Here is a 21,813-nt window from a genome sequence, read left to right as displayed (position 1 = left end):
ATCTTTGTGAAACATGTTTCTGCAAGGATGAGCCAAATCTAGTTTCCAATTCCATTTCAGAAGGACTGCATTGTGAAAATTACTTCATATGTGATCAATAGCATTGATTAAATTAAAGTATTTTGAGAAGGGCTTCCCTGGTACTGGAAGGCAGGGACTGGTGACAGCCTAGAGGACAATGAAACTGCTGAGGAGACAAACTGAGGCAGAGTAAGATAAATCTCTGACTTCCTCATATTAATGAATGTTAGTACAGATACAGGGGTGTGGTTTATTTAGGTAGTAATAGTAATACAGGGTTATTTTCTCCTATCCAAATTTGCAGAAAGTGCTATGTGAAGAGTTTGTTTGGAAATCCTTGTGGGACTGCAGGACCTAAGACAGAGAAAAGCTTTGATATCTCTATGTATACAAGTGTCCAGGCACATCATGCCATAAAACCAAGCCAGGCAATGCATACAAGCAAAAGGAAATTTCATTGAGAAATCAGAAAATTGCACTGAGCAAGAAGTTGTAGAATAATGAGTTCAGTCAACAGAATAATGAGAATAATAATTCAGTCAAAAAAAAAAACCAGAAAGCTTTATCAAAAATAATATAAGTTTTATTTAACAGCATAAACAGATATGAAAGAAATAAAATCACTCAGCAAATGGTACTCAGGATGTGACCTATGACAAAACAAATCATACCCATGTGCAATGAAAAAGCAGACCATGAAAGCCTGCAAAATGAGGGGAAAAAGGTTAGAATCTTATAGGAGTGTGAGGGAGAATCTCAGAACCACAGAATGGTTGAGTTTGGCAGGGGCATCTGGGGATCACCTAATTCCAGCCTCTGCTCAAAGCAAAGTGAACCACAATAGGTTGCTCAGGTCTGTGTTCATTTAGATCTTGAAGACCCTCAAGGATGGAGCCACCACACAAACTGTCTGGGCAAACTGGTCCTGTTGTTCAATCACCCTTATAGTAAAAAAGTGTTTTCTTATTTTAAATGTTTTGTGCCCACTGTCTCTTTTCCATTCATTGAACACCGCTGAGAAGAGCCTCATTCCAACTTCTTTATTCCTGTCCTATCAGTATAGGACTAGGTGTATAATACACATTCACAAGATCCCACTGAGCTTTGTCTTCTCCAGGCAGAGTTGTCCTGACTCTCTCAGGATTTCCTCTTAAGAAAGATGCTCCAATCTCACAACCATCTTTGTGAGCCTTCACTGAACTCAGGCCCCTATTCAATGTGCCTGTTGATGTGCAGACCCAACACTCCAGCTGTGTCTCATCAGGGCTGAGTGATGCAGGACATAATTAGTGCAATAACTCAAAGGGAAAACATCACTGGTAAAACATATGATAATTTGATACTGGGGATAAACTTCAAAATATCTGAGGGCAGACTGCTACTTAAGCCAAATATTCCAAAAGATATTTGAACTTGGTGGTGCCTAAAAGGGTTTCAATGATACATTAATGGGCCCAAGAGAAGAACTCAAGATCTTTGTGCTTATTCTTTAGGACATGACAAAAAACTATCAGCTTCTGAACTTTGTGAATGTGGTTAGCTCAAAAAAGTGGTAAAGGATGGTGAAGTCATTACAAAGTCAAGATTTTGCTACTTCTGATTGGGTAAAAAATGTCACTGAACATTTCTTTCAGGGCACCTGGCAAGCTAGAATGTACATGTGATTGCACATGTGGGAAAATATATGAAAGTACACACAAAAAATGAAGCTTCTCCATGAGCTTCTCAGTGACCTGGAAAGAATATTTTTAGGTATGTTTTGCCTGGTGAGAGCAATGCTGGTCAAAGCTTACTTAATCTTTGGCAAGGGAGGGTGGGCAAGTGAATTTTCATTAAACTGAACCATGATGCACCTAATGGTCAGAGAAGTACTCTCACAAACACACCAGCATATCCCAATCCATTCCCATCAGAGGATACACACAAGTTGTGACCTGAGAGGATTGTAAGCTATTAACACAATATCTAATTGGCTCCATGTGGAAAACCAATTACCTCCATAAAAAAAGGCATTTGTTAGTCATGGTCCAAGTGCTAAGAAATGAAGTTTCATATCTGAAAACTGAGGAAAATTGGAGGGACTAGAGGAGAACTGATGCTGTTTATCTATGGCTTCATATTTTAAGTGGTTAGCTGGAGTTCTGCAATTACACCAGAGTTCTGTATTGCACTTATTACCCGACAGTACATGTATTCACAGTCCTAAAATGTCAGATGTTTCTAGGACATCTACATGCTCCTGACCTCACACATACTTTCACAGCAGCCTGATTGTACAGCTATATCTTTGAAATTTACATTCCCTGGCAATTAATGTAGCTTAGTTTTTGCTTAAGAAAATAATATTCCAAAGTTTTTTAAAAATAATAAAGCCTGGAGACTCTCATGCCAGGAATGAGACTTTGGCGATGAGCAAAGGAAATGAGCAGAGGTCTGTGCACTCAGGATATTGGAGACTGGAGGAAGGATCCTGCAGGGAAGAATTTCATCCTACTTTGGTTTGAAAGTCAAATACAGCTCCAGATCTGAATCATAATTAGACTCCTGCTGAAAGTTTAACTCCTAATTTCTGAATTGGGTAGTGAATGCAACCAAATACTAATAATGATGCCTCAACATGTCCCTTATCAAAAGCAGAAGTAAGTAGCCAGCAGTGCTCAAGACCTAAATATTTAAGTGGACTAAAATAAATAGCCTCAGAATTTGACCTATCTCATCTGGGCAGGTAGCAGCAAGGCCATAACACCCTATATGTTCTTTGATCATCGTGGAAGAATTTACTCTCCAGATGTTTGTGTTCCTCAGAAAAAATGATTGGTATTCTATTTTTGTAGAAAACAATTTATGGGAGAAGTCCAACGATATGAATTTAAATTTGGCTATCTGCCAAAGAGTGATTTGATAAACATTCAATCTTTGTTTCAAGTTTCCAAGAAGCAGTTATATATAATTCAACAGTTCCCACTGCTGCAATAAGAATAAACAGACCAAGCACTGAGTGGGGAGAAGCCCAAACTAAGAAACTTAACTTGAGGAGCTGCGTTGGTGGAACCAGACTGAGAAAAAGACCAGGAAAATGGCAGAAGAGAGTAAATCGGTTGCAAGCAGACAGAGACACATTGTTTGGGAGCAGCAGGGTACCCACAATCTGGAAGGGAAAGGAGAGAAAAGCAGAAAGCATAGCAAGGAGAAAGAGTAGGAAAGGTGTGAGGAGACAGAAAAGGGAAAATAAACAGCAGCAGTCACACCTAGCTACAGAAAGGAAAATTGCTCATATAGATAACATTAAGAAGGTAATATTATTTTTAAGGCTGTAGAGATTAAATAATAGCAATAATTCTAGCTAAAATATATGTTTCCTAAGCATCTCCTAAGTCTCTAAACTGGGAGAAAATCAAAAAAGCTAGCCCATTGTTAAATGAGGGAAGAATTGCAATAGCAATGGTATTGAGGGTAAATACCAGTCCAGCAAAACACAACAAGTGGCTAATAAGAGCAGCTGGGAAATGTTTCTGTAGTGAAAGTCAAATGCAAGTAACATCCTGATGAGTCATTAATTCTATCCAATAATGACCTCAAATTAGTTGTTTCTATATTTTATTATTGTACTTCCTCATAACAACCTGCATTATTTCCATTAATGTATAGGTCATCATGTTGAAGGATATGGAATCAAAGCTTTGTGGATTGGGAGAAGTGGTATTTTTCTGTGATAATGACACCATTTCTGCATAACTAGTCACTGATCTTTGTTCTTCTCATCAGCAAATAGACCATCTCTGTAACAAAAGTAAAGCTGAGGCATTTGAAAATGTCAAAATAGCAAGCAACAAAGAGCCCTTGGCCCATATAAATATTTACATTTGAAATATCCATTTGCTGAACTGAATATTTCAGCTGTTGAGGGCAGCCTGAATCTCATTACATCAGCTCCACAGGCCTATTGGTTCTCTTGCTTTGAAGACAAGAACAGCACATTTATTGTGCGATATGCACATTCCAAACACACAGCACACTTACAAAGTGGGTTGTATTTCAGCAATGCCATGTCTCTGCTATTCAATTTTTATGATAGCATCTAGACTCCACAGCTGTGCAGCTTTCTAATATTGAATACAGATCCCTCAAAAGACAGCTGTCTTGGAGGGAATTTTTGGTTTTTGGTTTCTGGGTTGGTTTGTTTTTTTTTTTTTTTAATTAAGGAGAAAAAAACCCCTCAAACTTCTAAAACCAGCCTTAGCAATGTCTTGCCTAGCAGAAAATCCATTTTAATTCACCAATTATTCTGATTTGGAGCTCCAGTGAGTAAAATACTGTCCAACACTTGCAATTCAGGAAGATTAGTGCATGCAACCCTTAGTTTGGATGCAGCTAGCTCAGCCCCAGAAAGATTTGAGCCAGTCTTTCTCATGATCAACACATAGACAGGCCCCTCTGTGTACAGACCTGGTACTCCATCCTGCTAGAGACTCCTCATGCCCCCATGACCTTATGAGGGACCAGGTCTTTATTGGGATACGATTAGAGGAGGAGGGAAGAATAGGAAGATGTCTTCCCGCTTTTGGCCTTGCCTTGCAAAGGAAATCCATGAAAAAAGGCATCTCAGCTCCTTTCTGGGAATGTCTATTATATAAGGGCAGTGTAGGGACATCTGCCAGGTCAACAGTCCTTGCTACCACTGCCCTTATCAATCTTTGCCTCCCAAGAAAAGGCTGGGGGCAATAGGCTGCAGGTGTAAAACTGCCAAATGTTCTCCAGTGGAGTCATCAGGCCTCCTCCTGAGGTGTTGTCACCCCTGCCTCTTCCACTGGAGGCAGCCTGGCCCATGATATAAAACAGGAGAAATCCAAGAGATGAATGCAGATGCTTTTTTTTTCCCTTGCAAGTGTTTACTTGATAGAAAGAGATCCAAAGTGGCATTTTTCATGTAACACAGTGTGGTTGCTCTATAGTTCTCCCAACTTCAGTATGTCTTTAGCATTGAATACTCCCAATTGTACATATATTTACCATTCCAACTCATTTGGAAGTGTTTTGTATAGGCTGCTTTGTTACTTCTGTACATCTCAATATGCCAAATAGATAGCTGAAATGTTGCTGTGGGCCCCTTTTTAGTAGCTGATTGTCTGTTTCCATACACATGCTAGATATCACTATAAAGTGCTGTCTTCACTTCAGAAAAGGCTCTAAACCAGGAATTACTGGCTGAGTAACTTGATTCCTCAAAAGTCCTGCACTTTCAATTCTTTCTCATAGATTTTTCGCAATTCTTCCTGAATATCCTGGTAAAAGATGGAGCTAAAGAAGTTTCCCAGTCTTCAGATTTAGATTCCATTTTTTTAGATGTCATGTTACTTTCCAGCATTCATGACAAATAAAGATTTCTTCTCCTATTAATATGTTATAAACCAGCAACCAGCTGTGTAACAGATCAAACCCAAGTTTAGTAGTCTATAAATGGTAAACTGGCAATACATGTAAATGCTGGCCTGACCATGATATTTCTATCTTTCTCTAAAGTTCTTTATAACCAGCATTATCACCAAATACATCCCAAGGGAACTCTGTGATAACACAATTGTCCTCAGAGAGTTGTGCCAGAACACGGAGTACGTTTACAATGAAAGCATCACTCTGGCTCAGTCTGTGTAACTATTAATGCTTTGCAAGTCTGCCTTGCCTGGGATGTAATGTACTACAAATAATTGCCTAATGTGCTTCAGCTTTGTGCAGGTTCTGTGAAAATACTCCTTTCCTATAACTTAGGTAATTTTTTCTCATTAACCAGGGATTTTTTTCTCATTAGCAGGGATTTGTTTCTCATCACTAACTAACTCATTAGAAGGAAACATACAGTTTCCAGTGGAAAAACTGGATATAATAGTGCTGTGATAAAGACTAAAAAGTGATCTACAACTCACCATAGTCACCAATAGATGACATTCATAATAAGGTTTGTCGCTGTTTCCAAGTACCTTTCTATTAAGCCATTATTTTATCAAAATTCAAGCATAGAAAATTTCCTTCACTGTGGCAATTAAGTTTTATTATTTACCCCAGATGCATTGGGTATGAGAGCTAAAGAGCTGGCATTAACAAAAACGTACAGGGTACTATTGGTAAGTGCTATAAATAAGTTTTAGACAAATAAAGGAGCAAGCACCTAAACGCACATACCCACACATACATTGGCACACACGGGGCTCCTTATGTACTTTGACACAAAGAACAATTTTGCAATTCAAAGGCTTATGAATCTACAGGCAGCTATCTGAAAGGTGTGTGTCAGGTCTGTAAAACCAAACAGCTGCTCACAGTTCTCACCTTTGAGAAGCCAAAGCCTGGGGCCTGTGCACACTCATTTACACGTGGTTGTACTGTCCCTGGTGTTTAGGCCCAGGGCAGCCCAAGGTGGAATTGCAGGTTATAAAGTGCATTGTAGTAACAAGCACAGTTTCATGACACAGAGGCCAAGGCTTTTACAACTCATTGCCATTAATAGCCTGGGTTATGTTGTTCTTGACCTATCTCTGTGAGGGGTGCTCGGGCGCTCGGGGCACAGTGAGCTTTTTGTCTTACCCCTTGAGATGCTTTCTCTGGCAGACAGGGACTTCCTTGCGGCAGTGGATCAGGAGTCCTGCCACCTCCCAGCTTTCAGGTGAGCAGCCACAATGAGTAAAATGTCTTCCAGCCTTCCTATCAACCCACAGAAAGCTGCAACAGCAGCTTCTCAAAGCCTGTGCTCCTTACAGTGGAGTGAGTCATGGAGGAAATGGGTCTTTCAAGACACCACATGAGGGGAGCTACCTGCACAGCGTCCCCAGCAGGAACCTGGATTCAAGTCATGAAGTACCCTGCTCCTTGCCTCTGGTCAAGGCACCAAAAACACATTCTAGCCAGCTACAACAGGATATCCCCATGCTTTGTCTGGAACCTCACAAGGACTGTCTGTCCCTCACAAGGTGTGACCCAACCTCACTCTGATTAGCCTGAGTTATCTGGTGTCACATGTAAACATGAAAGGAATCTAGGCACTTATTAAATATGCATTTCCCTTCCTATTAACATAGTTCCATCAATATTTTAATGCCATGTTGCCTTTTGGATTGTTTTCCTACTGTAACATGAGGTCTCTGCTGCAGCAGACAGACACCACAGGAATGGATGAGTTTATGGATGACATTTATTTCAGTATGACCAGCTGTCATTAGTGGTGATTTTCTGCTGCAAATACTTACATTTCATTGTGAAATAACACCTCTAATCCCTTCTACCAATAAAGTCAATGGGACAGCATGAAGGTGTACAGAGTAGGGCTGAAGGTATATTCAAGCAGCAAAAGAGTTTTTTACTCCCAAAGGGAGCTAACTCATGATCAAACAATTACATTTATGTAAAAGAATATATTTAACTCAGTACAAATGTGCTGACTCTATTGGCATACATGAGGAGGAAATTTGATAATTGACTGGTTTGGGGGTAAAATTCATGTCTATAGGAAGTTTGTCTGAGGGTTTTATTTCCTGTTTTTTACAATCCCTTTCTCATCCTGTCTAGTGTTTTTGCTCTCCTCTGGTTATAGACTAATCATCCCAAAGTCCCAGTCGTTTGCCTGAAAAGCAATAGCTGGCAGTTATTGTGCTAAACAGCCCATTTTGTTATCCCTGCCACAAGCCCTGGTGTTCTCAGGCATTGCACTTGATAGGCATCATTAAGGCTCCCATGCTGTTAGTCACTTTCCTGATCTTCATGTTTCTTCTACTCGGGAAGCAGCTTTTCCTAGAAACATTCAAAGAGCATAAAACCAGATTACATCCAGCACCTTGGGGTAATGGCATCTAAGATCCAAATCCCCCACTTTTTTTTTTCTGTGTTTTTAAACCGGTCACTGCAATTAAAAATGTAAAAGGCTGGATTATTCCCCTTGTGCTCATACAAAGTCATTCCATAGAAGGCTACATAACTAGTTATAAGAGAAATATTGTTCAGTCAGTAATTTTTAGATGGCACATTCTAAGAGTCTGTAGGACACTGTATTATCATGAGCTGGAGTGTGCTAATTGAACTGGCACAAACCTGACCATCTCAAATACTGTGAGGTCACTGTGTGCCATCCACAAAACATTTTTGAAGATGCTGTGAGTGTGTCTATACTCAGACAGCCTTAGAGCTCTGCTTGAAGGATGGATGTGCAACCACCACATAGAGAAGGAGACCTTCCCATTTGCAGGGTGAAGCTCTCTTGTGCTGCTGTCAAGGTCCCTGGCATATCTTGTGCAAAGCAAGAGAATGCAACATGAGAGGGTGCCAGTGGGTCAGTGGTGCCCACGTTCATGAGGAGTCAGCAAGGGTCTGTGAATGTGCTGGAAAACATGTGCTCATTGCTTTGCCTTGGTATCTAGAGTCCAACCCTGAAAGCAGAGATTTGCTGAGTCAGCTCAAATCTAAACTGATTGGACCACTTGAACCAGGCAGCCTTGCCCTTGGTGGGAAAGCAGAATGTAAAATAAGAGTTAGTTTCCCTCAGGGGAAAAAAGTTTGAGGTCACAGGAAAGAAAAATCAAGTTTATGTCACTTCATCAAACACCCTCTCTGCAGAAAGTGCCACAGGTTCTTAATACCCAAACAGGAAAAGCAGATCATGGACTAGTTTACATTGTTTCATCTCAAAATTTCACATCCAGTAAACTGGATCAAGCATAGCAAATGCTAAGGGTTCAAACTGCAGTTAATTTGCAATCCTAACAGGAGCAATCTGTTCCTAGCATTCCTAGCAGAAAAGGATCAAGACTTTAGTTAAGATGCAGGCAGAATAATGCAATTTTAGAAGAAGAATTCAAGACAGATGAGGCTAATTCTTATCTCATATATTTTTATATGAATTTACAGGCCTTGGGATTGTCTTATGGCAAGTACAGAAATGGCAGGTACATGGACTAACTTTCATCTTTGCTATAAAGCTGAGAAAACAGGCCATTTTAGTTAGTAATGCAGTAATAAGATATAACTTGTCTCATTTTTATTGCAGTTTATATTCCAAGCAACAGTGGGATACCTAGCACTGCATTAGCATGCACCATAAAACAAGTATACATTTCCTATCTTCTTCTACTATTAATGTTCAAAAAACTTTTCAAGATACTGTTGGCTTTTTGTGCCCAGATTTCCTAGGAGATTATATTTTGAAGGAGACTGAGGGGTAATCCATGCCATAATTTTTGAATTAGGAAAGATTCTCAGAGGAAAAAAAAAATCACAAAAACTCTCAGGAGTGAGAGAGTATCCACCATATCTTTCTCTTTCCGTCACAGATTCCTCCAGAAATGACATAGCTGTGAAACTAAAAGCTCAGCACAGAAACAGTTCCTGGACACCTCCTTCTTATGCATATATTTAGTACGCAGTTAGGGACATACTTACGGGTAACGATACATAAGCAGCGGAGTCACCATCAGCTGAACCAGTGACTTCAGAGAAGGTGAAATAGTCCAGAAGGATAGGATAATATTTTAGAGGGAACGTGCAGGCTTTCTGTTGGCCTTTTAATTGAAAAAAAAAAAAAAAGCCCCATCTGGGAGGCTCAGCAGAATAGGGATACGCTTTGTATTTCACCAGAAGGAGAGGGTAAGTGGTGTGGCTGTGGAAAAGCATAATCCTACAGGCTGGGAAATATTCTTTCAGCTCCACACTGGTTAAGCCTCTTTTTGATATAAGCGTAAATCATCTTTTTGTTGGGGGGTTGAGAGAAGGGAAAATTTGTGCCCAGATTTCTCCTTGAGAATCCGCCAGTGCATTTGCTGTTAGGAAATGACTAAAATAAGCCTCTGCACATATGTCCTTAAAAACACTTCGACTGCATTCCTCTGTAATTATTAAGCTTCTTCAGAGTCTGTAAGCCAGTGAGAAAGGGATTAGAGGGGTTACTTTGTGCCTCTGTGCCCATAAAAATCCCTTGGCTAATGCAGCACACTGCTAGGAGCATCCTGAAAGCTTTCACATAATCCCTGCCTCCCAGCCACCACCGCCGCTACATTCCCATTATTTCAACACATTCAAATTTCATGCAGTAATGTGGAAGCACTCCAACATGGAAACAAGATTCACATTATAAGACACATTTGAAAACTAACCTGCCAGTTAGAGTGGAGCAGCAACATAACTGCATGATAAACACACCCTCAATTTTATGCTGGAAGGACAACCAGGAGATGTAAATTGTCACTTAGTATCTGCTAACATTTCCTGTTGTCCTAGCAGTCAGGACAGGAATCATTTTCTATACCTGTCCTTGTAGGAGAGGTCAAAAGAGAACACCCACCCTAAACTGGAGCTGCATCTGAGTATAAATACATGATAGCAATGACAAGAGAGTGATCTGCTCCCTGTCACCATTCAGGGGATTTCATGTCAAATGAGAACTTGCAATGCTCAGTGGTGTTGCACTGAAAATAAGTCATTGTATCATAGGCAACAGTAACACAGGACTGGAAGTTATCTTCTGGGTCACAGAGTCTGTTTCTAGTGCCAGCACTGTATTATATAATGCCTTTCACTAACCCATCTGTAAGAATCCTAATTTTTTTAAAGGCAACATTTCCTCGTGATAAATTCAGGGAGGAATCCTGGACTGTGGAAAGGTTTGAATGAAGCACTGCTGTTAAACCCAAGAACAGCTGTAAACATCCAAAGTGAACAGCTTCCAGATCATGATGTTAAAGCAGAGAATCAACTGTCAAGTGTGCATTAAAACAACATCTGCAAGACAGAATGGAAAAAATCTCTTTGTGAAGCCAACCATTTACAAATACTTCCTGGGTATACAGGAACCTTGCACCACTTGGCAGAAGTCAACTATGAGGGCCAAACTGTGTGTGGAGGAGCTGGGGAGGAAGCTGCTTGTCATGCACTGCCCGTCTGCAAGCAGAGGGAAGTCCATATTCAGTTTGCAGTGGGTGCAAGGAGGGAGAGTGGTCACAGTCAGGGCAAGCTGGTAACCCAGCTTCAGCCCTGGCTCACCCCCTCCCTGCCCCCTCAAATTTGCCTGTATCCCTTGGCACATCACGTCAGTTTATCTTGGTCACCATCTGTGAAGAGGAGATAATAACACCTCTTGCTGCATGTCTATTTAGGCTGTAAATGCCTTCAAACAAAGACTGTCTCTTACTATGTTTACCAACAGTAGTGCATGGGCTCAATCTTTTGTATAGATCCTGGTCATTAATACTCATCATTATAGTAGTGATGATAAACACAGTAATCATTCAATATGCATCTAACAGTAATCAAGCAGCTTGGGCTTTGTTTCTATCAGAATAACTATCCTAAATACATGAGGCCACAGGAGTTAGGAAAGCAGTGCAGTTCTGCCTTTTGTGGGCAGAAGGGCTGCTGCACACAGGATGTGCCTTAAAACACAAGCATGCAACAAATACACAAGTGTTCAGGCACTGATCATATCTGACTATTTAAAACTATGATCTTCTATGCACTCTCCCTTTGCAGATTATCCTTCATATGAAAACTTTAAAATCTCTGAAATGCTATTTTATGACAATATCACATGGCAAATAAACAAAGGACATGCATTACAAAGAGAATAGTCCATTATTTTTTCCTGATAAATTCACTCACCTCTTTCTCTTTCAAAATAGTAAATGGCCAGGAATAACAATTCTTCCTCATTCCAAATAAAGGATTCATGGATCCACGGTGCAAAGCAGAAGTTAAAACAGTAGTTAAGAACTGCAATCTGATCCTAAAGCCCTTTGGTGTTTGAAGAAACTCTGCTGACACTGCTTGGCTAATTTTAAAAACTGATATAGTTAATTTTTTTTAATAAATGAGCTCCCAAAATGACATATTTTAAACATAAAATTTTAATATACTTTTCTAGTAAAGTGTGTGCCATTGTTCATGGGCAAAGAGAAGGAAGCTCTGAGCTAATTTTTAAACCCAGGGGAATATCGACAGCCAGACAGCTGCTAAGGCTTTTTGCTTGATCCCTTTGCAAATTCTCCTCAGCTATTCATGGCCAAAACATGTCATGTGCCAATCTAAAATCATGTTGGAGGAACTGGTGGAAAGGGTCTCCTTTTTCATACTCCCAGCAGGCTTATGTCAGAAGGCTGTGAGGGATAACCATTGCTATTTATAGATAATCCCCCTTTGAAAGGTCACCCTTCATTGTGTGCTCATTTTGCCCCATAGCTGTCCAAAAGTCATTCTCCTGCAGCTCGTCCCTAATGAGTATTTTTTTAAGCAGATAAAAATGAAATAAATCATGCAATAAACCAGAAGATAGTGTTTGTTTTACAGATGACAGCCCAAGCAATGCATGCCACTCACATTATCTCCTGTGCTTTTAATTACAACATAGGCAGGATTATTTTCTTTGAGTTTTTTTCACAAATTCACTATCTTCATCTAGTAGCAGGCACTTAACAGGTTGTACATTCTTGATAATAGGACTTTTGGACACTGAATCACTTCCTTTATCAGGAACTACTCATGTGGAATCACAGAGCCACTTAAAAGCCCAACAAACTGCGGCTTGCAGCAAGTCAGGGAGAAGAATGGCACCTGCTCTGTAATTCTCAATTCTCAGTACTTCTGATTCTGAGAAAAAGAACAAAATAGCTCCCATATTATGAAACTAAACTTTCATTCTTTCTATGTATTTGAGTGGTCATCCTGAGCTAAAAGCTGACTGCCTTTCCTGCTTTCTGCTGAGATGCATGTTGGAGGAAGCAAGTAGAGAGATGACAGCACTGAGCACTAAAATAAAAGAAACATTGAATAGCAGAAAGAAAAAAAGTGTATTTTTATCCAAAGCAGTGCACAGCAGTACACCAACACAGTGATATTTTCTTTATTTAAACACCATCAAAGTTCAATTAACGGAAATGAGAAGACTGTCACTGTGGCAAGAGATTGATGCAGAGAAGAAGAAATATGGGTAGGGAAGGGAGATAAAACAGGGTGAGGTTTTGTGGAAGAAGAGGCCAATGTCACCTGAAAAGAAATGGGCAGGGCATTTTAGAAGATATGACTTAAAAGCACAGAGATAATGCATAACATTTAATTCCAAAAAACTCTCTTGTGCTGCTATCCTTCTTAAAAGAGAGGCAAAGGCAATGAGTGAAGCCTTCTCGTCACACTCCTGAGAGTGGGCAGGCAGGGATGTGGGTCGGCTTTCCTCAGGATCGACAGCGCTGCCTTTTGCAGAGCTTTATCATCATGTCAAGCAAAATGGAGCACGATACTGCCAGGAAAGCAAAACAGCTTCAGGTTATGAAAGGCTCTGCCAGAAGACACTCCTAGTGCTGTTACTGTGTCTTTTCTCCTGATTAAATTCTGAGTATAGATGGCAGGACTTATTTCACAGAAAACAATGGTTAGACTGCTGAGGTGGACAGGAGAATTGGTGATCTCATCCCGATGAAGCTTATTCTCTAACATATATTGCAGCAGCTTTGTTCCTGCTGTTCATTAAATAAGGCCTAGCTTAGAGGCAGTCCTTACATTCTTTAAACAATTAAATCATTAGTCAAAGCAGCACTTGCATTAAAAATCAGAAAGCACTAATGTTCCTCCTAAAAAGAAATTTAAAGGATTAAAGAGATCATGTTTGAAGGGGACAAACAGGATTATAGTTTTTGGACTAGTCATGTAAATGACTCATTTACATGACAGAGAAAAAAAAGAAAACAAACCAGCCTGTAAATACCTCATCACTGGATGATGATTTTTTTCAGCTTGCACTGGGTAGATTGCTAATTCCAAAATTTCTTTATGGACCTCTTCCATTGTGTTTCAATAGGCATACAGGTTTAACTCAGCCATATTTATCATTTAAAGTGCTACTCTGGATACTGTGTGGTTGGAATTTTAAGTTTAGAAAGGGTTCACCTCACCTAACTGCAGGCTTGCAAAATTGAAGCCTCTAGTCTGAGACTGTCATCATCCATGTTATTTGAACAGACAGTGCAGAGAACATTGTTCCTCTAGAGGGTTCATTCCATCTCTATTCTACACACTTAATTTTTGATCATGGATTGAGAGCAACCCTGAAGAAAAAAGCTTGGGTGTGTTGGTTGACGAAAAGCACAACACAAGCTGGTAATGTGCACCAGCAACCCAGAAAACCAACCATGTCTTGGACTGCATCCAAAGCAGCATGGCCAGCAGGTCAAAGGAGATTATTGTGCCTCTCTGCTCTGGTGAGACCCTGCCTGGAGTGCTGCATCCAGTTCTAGGTGCAAGGGCATGGACTGAGTTGCAACCAAGTCCAAAGGAGGACAACAAAGATAAGCAAAGGGCTGGAGCACCTTTCTTTTGAAGACAGGTTGAGAGAGTTGGACTTGTTTGGTATGGAGGGATCAAGACTCCAGGGATCAGGGCTTATAGCCCATTCCATTAGGACACCTACAAGAGGTCTGGAGAAGGACTTTGTACAGTGCCATGTAGTGATGGGACAAGGTGAAATGGCTTTAAAAAGAAAGAGTGCAGATTTGCAGATTTACATTAGATATAAGGAAGAAATTCTTTACTGTGAGGGTGGTGCTAACCTGAGAAAGAATTGCTGAGAGAAGTTATGGATGTCCCGTCCCATCCCTAGGAATTTTCAAAGCCAGATTGGATGGGGCTTTGAGAAATCTGGTCTAGTGAAAGGTGTCCCTGCCCATGGTGAGGGGTTGGAACTAGATGGTCTTTAAAAGTCCCTTCCAACACAAACCATTCTATGATTCAATGAATCATCGTTTGGAAACACTTTTAACCCTTAGTTAACGACAGAGGGGAACATGCAGGGCCCTTTGAGAAAGCATTTGTCTCTTAGAGGGCTGGAGTACCATCTTCTGTAGTCACTATTGAACTAATACACCCATATCAAGGTTGCTAGCATTTTGTATCTAAGATGAGTGGGGAAAAGGATTCTGTTATGCTCAGTGTCCCTTCGCTGAACTGAAAAGTAGGGATGAGAAGAGAGGTGAATTCTTTCACCTGCACACTGCCTGTAGGAGTCAGAGTTCAGCAGGAAGGAAATGTGTTCTTCTGTACTTGTACCTTATCTTACCTTCCTGGAGATTGAAGGAAGGAGAGAACAGACTAGAAATCTCTGAATAAAACATCAGTCTAGTTTTAATTTTGTCTAAATTAGTCCTGATTCTAGATAACTTATCATTGAGGAAACTATTCCTCATTGTAAGTGAAGAGCATTGCTGGAGAGTTTGTCACAAAATGTGTTGTGACCCTGTGACTAGCATCAAGGCCTTGTCTTTCCATTTGCCAGTATAAAGCTTGTGGAAGATTTTGAAAGACAATTTTAATAGAGAAAGAAAGGCATTAACTAGCACCCAAACAAGTAAATGTAGTAACACTGAGGCTTCTTCTCTCATTAAGATCACTGTCTGTCTCTCACTCTAGAGAGAGACAGAAGGTTTTATCCAAAGTGGGTGCTAGTCATGGCTTCAGGAATTTTGTCTTCATCTTGCATTTCCCTGTCAAGAGATCCTTACAGACAAAGGAATCCCAACTAGACCCCCAGGATAACTTTGTGAAGCTAGCTAGAAACTTACTCTACATGGTTTTGCCTATGTTTAATAGATCAGTAGATGTCTTCTTCCATTGGAGTAGTAGAATGATGGTATACAGGTGATGTCTCATACTCCAGGCAGTTCTTAGTATACACTCCACTGCTTCAGTATCATCTTCCACTCAATCTTTAGTATCAGTGGGGTGGGTAGGAGACCATTTCTTTTAATATTTCTTCCAAATTGTTAGCAGTCACATCACTTGGAATGAGGATGAATGACTGCAAGACTTTTGTTTGTCTTCATCTGATGGAAGAAAACTGCCTCAGAGACCTGTAAATGATGGTTGAATTTGAGCTGTTTAAGTGCCCAACAGGGAGTCCTTCTCATAAAGAGTACAGATTTGGTTTCTTGGTGGGGTACAGCAAAGTTTGCTCTTACTTCAAAGTGAAGTACATTTTCTCCCCAACCCTAAGAAATGGAGAGGAGTATCTAACTGAGAACAGCATAATTTCTGGGTAACACACCAATATTTCAAATGATCCAGAGATTTCCATACAACTGTACTTCTCAAGCAAAGCATCTGTCCGTCTTCTATTACTGCCAGGTAGACGCTACTGTGAGCTGGAATCACCAGTGCAGTGTAGATTTTGGCATAAGTGGCACCAAAATATGCTGGTTGTCACCTAATTGAGGAGGTGCATCTGTTGCAGACATCTTTTTATGAAAAACCCTTTCCTTAGGATTTTTCCTCCTGAGAAGGTGAGAGGCCTCAGGAACAAAATGTAAACAATGGTTATCTGCTGCTGTGGAATGAAACAAGTGGATCTTTGATTGCCCACCTTGGATGTTTATTATTAATGGCCAATCACAGCCCAGCTGACTCGGACAGAGAGTCTGAGACAGCTGCCTTTGTTATCATTCCTTTCCTTTCTATTCTCAGCTTAGCTAGCCTTCTGATGAGATCCTTTTCTTCTATTATTTAATATAGTTTTAATGTAATATATATATATATCATAAAATAATAAATCAAGCCTTCTGTAACATGGAGTCAGATCCTAGTCTCTTCCCTCAACATAAGACCCCTGTGAACACATCACAGTACATCTAAAATCTATTGGGTTTTTAGCATTTTGCAGAAGATTGCTTTGATTTATTTTTTTTTTAATTCTACAAGTATTTTGGGCTTTTAGATTCACCTATTTTGAGATTTTGTGCATTGTTCTGTCTGTCTCCGCTTTTCCTTCTCCAGTGAATCAGTTAGAGTCTCAAACATGGAATTGTTTCTGAATTTTTTCTTTGGAGTTAAGTTGTGATTTGCTCTTTAACCTTGATCAAAACATCAGCATTACACCAAGTCTTTGGCCTTTTCAGTCACCACCCTGATGTGGGCCCTTCACATTCTTTCTGTCATCACAAGGGAGGATACACAAGACAGGATTTTACACCCACAACATTCGACGTACACACTACGCTTATGCTATTGATACAAAGTTGGCTTTGTCTATTGATGTTGTCAACAGGCTATTAGAAAACTACTCTTACAGTAATTGCAAATCATTTTTTGTTTAAGGAAAGGATAACCTTATTTTAAGGCCTGGACCAGCATCTAGCTTTAAGCATTCACTCTGCTGTCCAGTGCTGAAAACAAGCAAAGAAAAAAACCTCTGTCTTGCCTTGCTGTCATCCCAACCACTTTCTTTTGATCTTTCAGCTGGTGGGGCATGGAGTGTGTGTGTGGGTTAACAGGTCTTTAACAAAAACAGAAAAACAATTTTTTTTTAAATCATGATTTAACAATTTCCTAATACCTACCTGATCTATAGGTCATACATGATATCTTACTTTACTTACTCTACTATTTTATCTTTAATTACATAACATCTTAATCAGAGAATGGAAGGGATGTCTAAAGTTCATCTAGTCTAATCCCCACACACATTGTGATAGGTTCACCTGGAGCCTGGAGCAGGTTGCACAGGATCCAGGCAGCTTTAAATATCTCCAGAAGAGATATCACCTCTCTTCTTGTGTTCTTGGGCAGACTGTTCTTGTGTTTTTCATCTTCAAGGCAAAGGAGTTTTTCCTCAAAGTCAGATGGAACTTCCTGTATTTAGGTCAATTTAGGCTCATTGACCCTTGTCCTATTACACCACTGTAAAGAGTCTGGCCCCATCCTCTTAACTCCCTCTCTTTAAGATTTTCTTATGCATTGATACTATCCTTTCTCAGTCCTCTTATTCCAGGTTAAACAGGCCCAGCTCCCTCTGCCTATCCTCATAAGACAGATGCTGCTGTCCCCTAAATATCTTTGCAGACATCTGTTGAATTCTGTCCAAGAATTCCTAGTCTTTCTTGCCTGAGGAGCTCAGAACTGGATACAGGACTCCAGATGTGCCTCACTAGGGCTAAAGAGATGTGCAGGATCACCTGCCTTGACCTGCTGGCAATGCTCTTCCTGATGCACCCCAGGATCTCACTGGCCTTCTTGACCACAAGGACACGCTGCTGGCTGATAGACCTGCTGCTGTCCTCCAGGACCCCCAGGTCCTTTTTCAGAGGCTGCTTTCCAGAAGGTCAGCCCCCAGCCTGTGCTGGTACTTGGGGTTATTCCTCTCCAGGTGCAGGACCCTGCATCTGCCTTTGTTGAATTCCATGGGGTTCCTTTCTCCTTAACTCTCCAGCCTTTCAAAGCCCCTTTGAATGGCAATAAAGCTGTATGGTCTATCAGTAGCTCCTCCAGAACACTAGATGAAGGTATACTCTGTCCCTTCATGCACATCCTCAATTAATAAGTTGAAATCTGCATCCATACTCCACAGCAGGCCTGACAGCTGAAATTTAAACCTTTGGTTTTTTCCATGTTATGTCTCAGAATGCCTTTAGAGTGTTAGGAATGTACTGGAAATTTTTTAAGAGATCTTCTTGGAGTGCTTTAGAAAATGTGCCAGAGATTGAGGAATTCACAGATTTCTACTTTCTTTAATATGTAACCTCATGTACATACAAGGCTGAACTCTGCCCTTTATTGGTCCAATTTCTACAATCATAGCCAGCACAGAAAAATTTGTGATATCCTGTCTTTCTATAAAGAATACCCTCCACCTTCCTATGGAGCACTATGAAATGGAGAAAGGAAGAGAGATAAAGTTCTTAACATTTTGTGCTGGCAAGAGGTACAAGATCACAGAAGCTGACTTTTATACAGGCTTTAAGATTATGTGCAAGAGATATAATTAGAGTTTCCCAGCAGACTTGATTTTACCACCGATTGTGATTTTTTTTCCCCTCTGGGTTCTTTGCATAACATTAAGCAGCTCTGTAATAAAGTTACATGACTACAAAACAATAGCTGCACTCTGCCTCTGTCCACTGTGCTTGCCAGCCACCAGCTAAATGTGAATCCTTCATGTCATTCATAGCTCTGTGTGCTTGGAAGAAGGACTGGGTTCAAGTTAAGACTGATATTATTAAGAATGACAGGTCCAATTTTTAACCATACATCCATTTGATGATGTTATTTTTTCTGCTGCCCTATAGAACCAAGAATCTGCCCAGTGACAATGTGCAGTACTGCTAAAATTCAGTTTTCCCAATGGTATCATGGCCACAGCAAACCTAGAGGAATAGGACGACCTTTGTGCAGATATGTGCAGGTCACAGCACTCTGCCACTCTACTCTGCTTCACCTCTGTGTGCAGGCAGGGTAATGAAGTATGTGAGACTTGACAGCACGACTCTTCTTATGACATTTGTGTCAGTGTCTCTACTTAGAAGAACTGAATGGACAGGCAGAACAGAGGAGTGGTATGACAAGCTCATCATATACATTCACAAACAAAAATATGGATCTTATTTTAGGCTTACCAGCAATCTCTCTTTATAATAAGAGGAACAAAGCAAATGTTCAGCTCACTAGTAAAGGGAACTTTTACTGTACCAGTTAGATATCATTTTTTATAGGCATGGCTCTGGACCAAGAGAAAGAAGGTGCTATGTGAAGTCTGATCTTATGAAACACATTGAAGAAACTGGAAGATTGAGTAAGTATCTAGTCCAGATCAGACACAGTCATCCTGACCCTCTGTGGGTTTACAGTCACATTAGCAGCTGTCATCCTCATTGGAAATATTTTAAAATCTGTGACTAACCAAAATAAATTACTATCATGAGTAAGCCTCAATGAACAGAAGCCATAACATCTAAAGTTACACATACACACGTGAGCTGAGGAAAGTGGCCATTTACATCCTTGTTTGTCAATAGAGGGCCAAAGGCAAATTCATTCATCATGCCTATATCAGATTTCTGATCTGAGAAAAGAGGAGGTGAACTCCAAACTTCCTAAGTCTCTCCTTTACTGTAGTTGCCACCTGACATGTAGCCTTCAGCACTTTGGAAGTGAGGAAATTTCATTTTGTGCTTCAAGGAACAAGTCTCCAAAATATAAGGCCTCTGGTCAAAAAGTACATTCTTCATCCCAACAACTGAAGTTGTGTAGCACAGAAGCAGCTGTGCCACAGCCATTGCTGAGGCACACCAGGACTATTTTTTTGGAAACTATTGCCTCAACAGTATTCAGGATTGCACAGCACTGGTCTGCAGTAACATGCTTCTGCTTAGGTATCTACAGCATGTCCTGTCAGATCTGTAACTAAAGCAGACACCAATCAACAGCAGGAAAAAAAAAAATCTTGCAGACATGACACAAGCGAGTGGGAACCATTCAAGACAGGGTTTTTATTCTACCTATCTTGTTACCTAATTTTACTAATGTGTTGGTTGTTTACAAGCTTTGAACCAGACTTGTCACAAAAGAGTAATGTCATAAACTTGGTCTCCAAGTTGGAAAGCTTTTCAGCAATATTTTTCTGTTATCACTTCAGCAGCTCACAGTAGTTAACATATAATTGAACTTTCTATAGCAAGAACCACATTAAAGAAATATTGCACCAAGGACTGAAACTCTACATGTCTTTTTTCTTTATCGACAAATTACTGTGATGATAAGCACCAGCAGATATATCAGAAAGCATTTGAAGGAAGGAAAATGTTATATTTGCACAAATTTTCATCATTCAGTTTAGTCTCAGAAACCGAAGGAAAATCAGAGGTAATGGAAGTGAGTGCAGCTGTTGTATTTATTTGGTTCCATGGGCAGTGCCATGACAGACACTCCTGTAAGTGCAGCTTTTGCCCAGCATTTCATGTTTCCCATGGAGCCTATCTTTCCCAAACAGCCTTTTTGTCATTCAGCATTTTTCAGAATCAGATCCTTACCTATTATCACATTTTACATTACAATAAATCCCCTGTTATAATGTTTTGTTAACTCACTAGTAAATTAATTTAAATGGGGTCTGCTTCCTCTGTGAAGTACTTGATTCATTCAATACACTGAGTTCACAGTAACTTATTCCTCTATATTTATATGGATAGATTAATTCGTGGACCATGATGCTTGCAGAAAAATTGTTAGAAGCAGAAAATTATAAGATATATAAATGTAAACCTAAATCTATACATGTGCCTTGGAAAGGCTTGTAGGTAGTTTTGTTAATATTTGTGAACTCAGGGTTTTGTTTTTCGTCCACACAACTATAGCCATGATGGCACCTTCAGTAGCATTGGCTTTAACCAAGTTCATTCCTCGCCTCCTGCCTCTGTCAATTTCTTGTTAACCTTACAAAATGATGCAAGGAAAAAGACTGGTCATTCTTGCCAGCTGCTCACAGCCTGTTGTCAGTATTCTCTGATGATTAATATCTTTGCACTAAATTGCAACTCTATTAAATCTGATCCAGTAAAACAGAGCTACAATATTAGAAACAACACTTGGGATGTCCTAAGTGTATAAAATAGGGATTGCATTTCTTAGAGCTGGGGCTGATTTAACCTGCCACATAGCAGGAGGCCCTAATGTTCTGGAAACCTTTGCTACACATTAGAGAGAGGCACTTTCAGGGGTGGTGCTATGCCAGGATGACTTAAACATCTGGTTTAGAAGAAGGTAAATTGCCAACTAGACTTGCCTCCATTCTTTTATCAGGGAGCCATCTGCTCATTCTTTTGCTTTACACTTAACTTTATCTAGGGCGAAGTTAGTTAAGATCACCCTTGTCTTTCACAAAAAAATGACTGAATTCAGAAAATTCAAGAGCAGCACAGATCTATGCAAGATCTATTTTTATCCCAGGAGACTGAATAAAAAGTATTCACCTCAATTTTTACAAGCTTTTTTTGCTAGAGCTTTGGAAATATC

General features: G+C 40.1%; 1 long non-coding RNA gene across 2 annotated transcripts in view; it reads right to left on the bottom strand.

Moving 5' to 3' along the window:
* The window catches only part of LOC118698451 (uncharacterized), a 142,230-nt gene that overhangs the window by 88,440 nt on the left and 31,977 nt on the right, over positions 1–21,813 (bottom strand). The window contains exon 1 of one of the 2 annotated variants that reach the window (XR_004981882.2): positions 9,442–9,549. The exons of the other annotated variant lie outside the window; for it this stretch is intronic. This is a non-coding gene — a long non-coding RNA (uncharacterized LOC118698451). Of the gene's footprint in view, positions 1–9,441; positions 9,550–21,813 lie in introns of those variants that run through there. 2 annotated transcript variants of the gene reach the window in all.

Source organism: Molothrus ater, chromosome 5 (assembly GCF_012460135.2).
Source record: "Molothrus ater isolate BHLD 08-10-18 breed brown headed cowbird chromosome 5, BPBGC_Mater_1.1, whole genome shotgun sequence".
NCBI classification, from domain to species: Eukaryota; Metazoa; Chordata; class Aves; order Passeriformes; family Icteridae; genus Molothrus; species Molothrus ater.
The sequence above is the reverse complement of the archived record's forward strand: the minus strand, read 5'-3'. Positions and strand labels throughout refer to the sequence as shown.